Source organism: Electrona antarctica, assembly GCF_951216825.1.
Source record: "Electrona antarctica genome assembly, chromosome: 7".
Lineage (NCBI taxonomy): Eukaryota > Metazoa > Chordata > Actinopteri > Myctophiformes > Myctophidae > Electrona > Electrona antarctica.
This window is the reverse complement of record NC_136812.1, coordinates 20,178,540-20,186,039: the sequence shown is the minus strand read 5'-3', so window position 1 is coordinate 20,186,039 and position 7,500 is coordinate 20,178,540.

Genomic DNA, 7,500 nt, shown 5'->3' with positions numbered 1-7,500 from the left:
ACTGTCTCCATTTCTCACTCTTTTTTAGTTTTCATGCAAATATAGACGCATAGTGTCCTTGGCGTTTTTGTGACGCATCTGGTCCAGTTCAGGCTTCCTAAAATTGCTGTTTCAGTGAGTAATCTCAGACAGTCTCTCTTTGTCTACTTTATACAGTATTTCTACAGTATTTTGGTTGTCTTGACCCCTCAAAATACCCCAACCTTTGGGGGTCTAATGAATAGAGAAATGACTGCTGTACAGTATCTTGCTAGGTGAATGGTTTTTGATCAGTGTAGTTCTCAATGACAAAGTGGATAAATGACAAAAAGCTTTCTGTTTTAGTTATTCTTTTCTCCTATTAATTAAATTAATTTTAAATAGCTTCCCATTTGTGGTTTTCATTCTTCTCTCGATGACCCTTGTCTAACGTGAATCACTGAAATATATCGATGTCATAGGGGGAATATAATGCATAATGTGGATGTATTGAAGTAGGGTGCTTCCATGTTCCTTCCATGGCTGTGTGTGGTTTGCTCAGTGCTTTGAAACGCAAGTCGAATGAATATCTGATCAGAGCAGAGGCTCTGTGAGTTGACAGTTGTTTTGATGTGTGATCTGAGCTTAGATCAAACAGCGTCTGTGGCCCAGCTCTCCCCTACCAATACACACAACATCTGCAAACACACCTATTCCACATGCGTGCACACACAAAAGCATGCACGCTTACAAAACACACACAAAAACTAAACGCCTTAACAAACAAACATACATTGTTACATGGACACAATCACACGTGAGCAGGCCAACACAGAACCACATGCATTTGAGTTGTCTCCATGATATCATGCTTTGGGCGTTTCCAGATTGGTAATAGCATTTCACCACTTTCACCCTGGCATCCCTATTTAAGGCATGTTATTATTACCGGTATGTGAACATTTTCATATATTTTCATCTCAGCTAGATCTGCTATTTAAACAAAAATTTATTGAATAGGTTATGGTTAATATGTTAAGGACTATACATGCTTATATGCTTTATGCTTATACTTATATCAACTCAAACTAATTCAAGTAATTTTGGGTCATTTGGTGATTTTAGATTATAACTATTTCAATGCTGTCGGGTAGGGTTGTGCTAATGTGAGGTGAAAACTACTGACAAAGAACAGATCAACATCCTGATCCCTATAGGGGAGCTGGTAGGCCACATGCACGCACACGCACACACTCAATGTACACACACTACTAATCCATCTGTGCTGTATTGAGAGATATGAGAGGCCAACCATAAAAGGCTACAGGGACAGCAACACGCTGCAGCAGTAGCAGTAGCAGTGTCTATAGCGAAGGTGATTTGAGTGATTTGGATGCAAACAAACTCTCACTGCTGGGGACATTGTCACTGTCTTGGCCTGAGAACATGATTTAGTAGTATTGAAAACAGATCTATGTCCATCTCTGTGTTTATCTGAGAGCATCTCTGGCTGATGGAATGGAGTGGATGCTACTGGTTTATAGGAAGACCTGGAACTCAGAGCTCAGAGTGTGGCCTAGCTGGCCTGGGAAGAGGGGTCCCGGTGGTCCTGGGCTCTGCTTGTCATCTCACTGAATAACATAACACTACCTGAGTGAGTCCTCTCACTGTCCACACACTGAATGGCAGAGAGACTGGCAGACATCTTGAACCCGAATCAGGGTCCCGAGAGCAGCCTGGATCCAAAAACGGCATAAAACAATATACGAACTTATGCCTGTATAGTCTTTCTACATTGTCCAGAGAGACACAAAGCTGCCATCAGATACAGTAATCTCAGTTTGATGAGATAAGGCCATGGATTACTTTTTCAGGGTCTGCACTCTGCAGTTGACAGGACTTGATTTAGGAAAATTCATCAACTGTAAGTAACGAGATCGGACAACTCTTGTTACTTGGTTGTTGAAGGACAAATCAAAGGCCACGCCCAGGTTACGTGCTGCATGTATGACATTGGAGGATAAGGTGCCAAGTTCTGATTGAAAGGAGTGGGTGGAATTCAGAGGGCCGAATAAAAGGATCTCTGATTTTGCTTCGTTAAGCTGCAGATAAAGTTGGGACATCCAGTGCCTAATCTCAGAGAGAAAACACAGAAGGCAGAATTAATTGTTCCTTTTTTCACCTGCCCCAGTGGCCCTACCTTACTCAGATGGGCGTGTAGCTGAAACCCAAGCACTATAGGACTTTATGATACCTCATAGACTCCTCACATATCATCAGACACACATGATGTTGGTCAAGCCAACATCATGGTATGAAACCAACACATGTGGAAAGATTATATGCTCTTCTCTTCACCAGCTATATCATCTATCTATAAATGCACCATGTCTCTGTCTGTACGTACGTCTGTACGCGTGTACGTCTGTAATGCACGTAACTCGAGAACCATTCGCCCCACCTAATAGTACAGGAAATCTATGGAGAATACACGATCAACCTCAAACTAATTGCAAAAAAAAACAACCTCAGCTGATTTTGCATCTTCCATATATCCTGAATAACAGAAATAAAGTTGCCTGGAATTGTCTGGGTTGAAAGTTTTGAAAATGGCCTGTACAGTATGGCCACCATTGACATCCTATTATAATACAATATTTTCTAAATTTCCTTATGCTTTAGTAGCATGTGACATGTCAAACTAGGGGGTTTTCATGATGCTGAATCCATTCCAAGCATTAGTTTTGCACAAAAACACTCATTGGGCTAAATTTGGCCATAGCAACTTGCCCAAATGTGCTGACATCAATAGGATGTCAATGGTGGTGTTATTTAGGATATATTGAAGATGCAAAATCAGCTGAGTTTGGTTTTTTTGCAATTAGCTTGAGGTCAAATTACATTATTACTGGACTAACCGTCCTCAAATTCGACACACGGGGGCCCCTGCCCAAGGTCCATATATGGAGCTGGCCTGTTCTGACATCACAACACTCCATAATTGGGCATGCCTGAAACAGAACTACATATAGGTATAAAGGGACAAAGAGAGACACATACAAAAATCTCCATATATGGGCATAAAAGGGACACAGACAGATGGGTGGGTTAAAGTTACAACTTAAAGTAAAGGTGGTTGCACACTGAACGCGTTTTTCGGAAAACCGATGGAGAAATGCAGCAAGAAATCAGATAAACATGCTCTGTGTGCAGGGACCTTAAGAGTTTAGTTTTCAACTCTTACTTTGAAAACTAAGAGTTTAGTTTTCAACTCTTACTTTAAGTAGCATTTGGCATGCCTGACAAAGAACTCCGTATATGGGCATAAAAGGGACACATACATAACTGGGTGGGGCATGCATTTGACACCACAATGATGCGCGACCTCGCCATTTATTAGTTTACACCTGATCACCCTCCTGTGTGTGTGTGTGTGTGTGTGTGTGTGTGTGTGTGTGTGTGTGTGTGTGTGTGTGTGTGTGTGTGTGTGTGTGTGTGTGTGTGTGTATGTGTGTGTGTGTGCGTGTGTGTGTGTGTGTGTGTGTGTGTGTGTGTCATATGGTGGCGTGACCACGAGGCGTGACCATATATGGAGGCATGGTCACGAGGCATGACCATATATGGAGGTGTGATGTCACGAGGCGTGACCATATATGGACGCGTGACTAACGGGAGATGCAGGTTTTTATAGGAAATGCGACTGTAGGTCGCAATAATTCCCATCGTTACCAACTTCTCTGTCAGTTTTATGTCCCCCCCACTCCCCCCCTGGGATAGGCACAATAAGCCATTGGCTTCAGCCTAAACCCTTTTGTAAAAAAAAAAAAAACACAGCGAAATGAATACATGTAATGTAATGTTTTTATGACCAAAATAAAAGTGAACTGAACTCGGTGCTCTACAGCCGGCCACCTGAGGAGTTCCTCATGACTGAATACGAGGAGTTCCTCATGACTGAATATGCCACAATTCAGTCATGAGGAACTCCTCAGGTTGAAGAAAGCAGAATTTAGTGAATAAGAAGCTGGGTCTCTGATTGGCCACTGATATGGAGACTAGGATCATGGAGTGGTTGCCAGTGGTGACACAGCAGTTTGTGGCATCATGTAAATCATTTGTGCAATGGAAAGGTAGAGGAGCTTTCACAAAGAGGCTGGCCTTGGTGTTGCTGTGAATTTATTACACAAGTGTGTGTGTGTGTGTGTGTGTGTGTGTGTGTGTGTGTGTGTGTGTGTGTGTGTGTGTGTGTGTGTGTGTGTGTGTGTGTGTGTGTGTGTGTGTGTGTGTGTGTGTGTGTGTGTGTGGCATCTGACACACAAACATCCTCATCAGTGGCTCATTGGTGCCCCTTGTGGTAAAAAAAAAAGTACAAATCTCCAGCCAAGGGTGCATTGATTATATGCTCACTGCGGCCATCTTGCCATCTTACAATAAATGCACCATGTCTCTACATGTGTACATACGGTACGTACATCTAATCCATGTAACTCGAGAACCGTTCGCCCCACCGACTTCAAATTCGACACACGCGTTCCACATCACGACACAGAATGCAGTGCCCAGCTTTGAGCTGGTCAGATACACGGCTGTCCAGAACCGCCACAAAAGGCTCTGGTCAGGCTCTGCCAGTGGACCTAATGAGCCCCTCACTTAAGTCCCCTCACTTGTAGGCCTCATACACACGTACAGAACACATGTTCTGTGTTCTGTCTGTGTTTGATGGCCGCCTCAATGCTTTTACAATGGGAGTCGCATGCTTTGACCAAACATTTGTGTTTGATTGCTGATTCCTGCCCCATGTGACTCCCATTGGAAAAGCATTGAGGCGGCCATCAAACACAGACAGAACATAGAACATGTGTTCTGCATGTGTGTATCAGGCCGTAGAATTCCCAGGCTCTGCCTCAGCCAATTGATTGCCATGGAAACCCCACACCTACCATTTGATTGCTTAACCAGTCAGTTTGCACTCTTCAGGCACAGACAGACAGTTAGAGAGATCCCCATATATGGACACAAAAGGGACACAGACAGACGGATAAAACGGGTGCTATGCCAACGGGTATTGCATACTAGTATATACGTTAATGGCAGGGTGGTAACTAGGTGCAATTTCCCATTGACAGCCCATACATTCAAACAGTCCCATCTGATTGTATTAAACAACGTCAAACTCACCAACATTGCAGCTGTACGAAAAGCTTGAATTATCCTCTTTCTATCTACAAAGTGTTTGTTTCTTAAGTGTTGGAGTTTGGAAGTGCTCGTTGGATATCATATCACTCAACGGCCCATGCATACTGTACCACCTGTTTTGAATTTGCACATAATGCAGGAGGCAGCAGGACGTTGCTTTACTGAAAACGAGCGCTTCCAAACTCTGATGGCAAGCTGGCCGCGGTCTGCAAAAGGTCAATTGCCTCTGCATTCACATTTCCTCAGGCTCAGACAAGACGAAATGTCAACATCAAAAATAGTCTGCCTGCATGGTCTCTCAACTCTCAATTAATTGCACTTTTTAAACTGGAACAGGTGGGTGGAGAGGAAACTAAACTGGGAGGTTGAAGTCCCTCACTCAGTGTTTTTGTACACTCAAAAGTGGTGCAGTGCAACTCCAATGCACAGCAATGTGTGTCCCTATGTTTAGGGTCCCTATGTCTGTCTGTCTGTCTGTCTGTCTGTCTGTCTGACTGTCTGTCTGTCTGTCTGTCTGTCTGTCTGTCTGTCTGTCTGTCTGTCTGTCTGTCTGTCTGTCTGTCTGTCTCTTTAGGGTACGAACAGGTGACAAAGTGGTGCTGTTGAGCTTCACACTGTGCACAGGTGCATGATGGGAAGCTGAGTTTTTAGCAGCCATTATGACACACACACACACACACACACACACACACACACACACACACACACACACACACACACACACACACACACACACACACACACACACACACACACACACACACACACACACACACACACATATGGATATTTTAATCATTTATTTATGTCCACATAAGAGATACAATACAAGGACACAAATATTTACAAGGTGCTGTACATATTTGGCGGCTACCGATAGTGGAAGAGATTGCACAGAATTTCGCGAGCCGTTTGGCTGCTTTTTTTGGCATCCCAAGTTGTTGGAAGCCTCTTACAACCAAACTGTGTACGTGTCGTAGGCTGCCGACACACTCTCACACACACACACACACACATAGAGAGATGGCAGGGAGGAGGGCGTGTACAGTACAGTACAGTACAGTACAGTACAGTACAGTACAGTACAGTACAGTACAGTACAGTACAGTACAGTACAGTACAGTACAGTACAGTACAGTACAGTACAGTACAGTACAGTACCACTTAGTTCAGAGTAGACGGGTCTGAATTTTTTGTTGTTGTTGCGGCATTACTTTGACAATATACTATATACAGATTATTATTGTGCAGATCTTTCCAGTGGCAAGACTAGAACACCCTTTTACATTCTTCCACTGGAGATGCAGTGATATAATTCGAATATTCTAAGATCCAGAATTTCTCAATGACATGAGGCAGTATATGCTTCCAGAGGAGGACTTTAAAGCCTGTACATTACAACTCATGTATTGGATTTTTTCCTGTGTCTATTACATTTCAGAATCCTGTGAGCCATCCACTGCCCAGCCTGATGACGGCAATGTGACAGGGACGAGGCCGATCTGTTCCTCGTTGCTGTTCCCTGTCTCCATTGCTGAGGACATCAATTGTGGCAGCACCAATAATAAGGACCAGGTAATCCACTTTTAAGAGTCCTTCTCCTCCTTTTCCCCTTCTTAGTTGGAATGCCTTTTTCAATTGAGGCTTTAGTTTAAAAATAATATATTATATGAGACAAAAAAGGGACTCCTGCACATCCCGAAAAACCTGTGAGAGGTGCAAGTCTAGTTAGCAGGCATAGACAACAACTTATTTATTAGCACAATGGCACAATGGTGCTAATAAATAAGTTGATGCAGTAAGTTGTCCGTCTCTGTTCCCTGGAGTGTGCAGTCACTTCCTTGGAAGTTTTTTTTCCCTTTTTGAAATCTAAGGGAGATGCCAGCCACCCGTCGAAGAAAACTCATTTTGGCCGCTTGTATTCGCATCCTTATTCTTTCGGTTATGACCCACACTTCATGACCATATATATATATATATATATATATATACGTTTTTGTTAAGGTAAACCACACCATTGAGTTGCAAGGAGTTGCATTGGTGTGGTTGACCTTAAAAAACACTTTGTCCCGACCCGACCCTGAATACTCATTGATAACAATGCCATGAATTATTTGAGATAAGGGCTTTCGCCTTTCCCGTTTTTCCTGTAACTCTCCATACCTTTCCTGCTCCCATCTGTCCTCCCTCTCCCCTCTTCTCTCGCTGGCTGTCAGGACACCTGTTCCATAGACAGTGACTACGACTGCCCAGGTGTGGTGGCGTGCAGTAGCGAGGAGGACCTACTGGATCTCAGCTCCTCTCTCAGAGACTCTGAGTACTTCAAAGACTTAGCGGGAGGTGTAA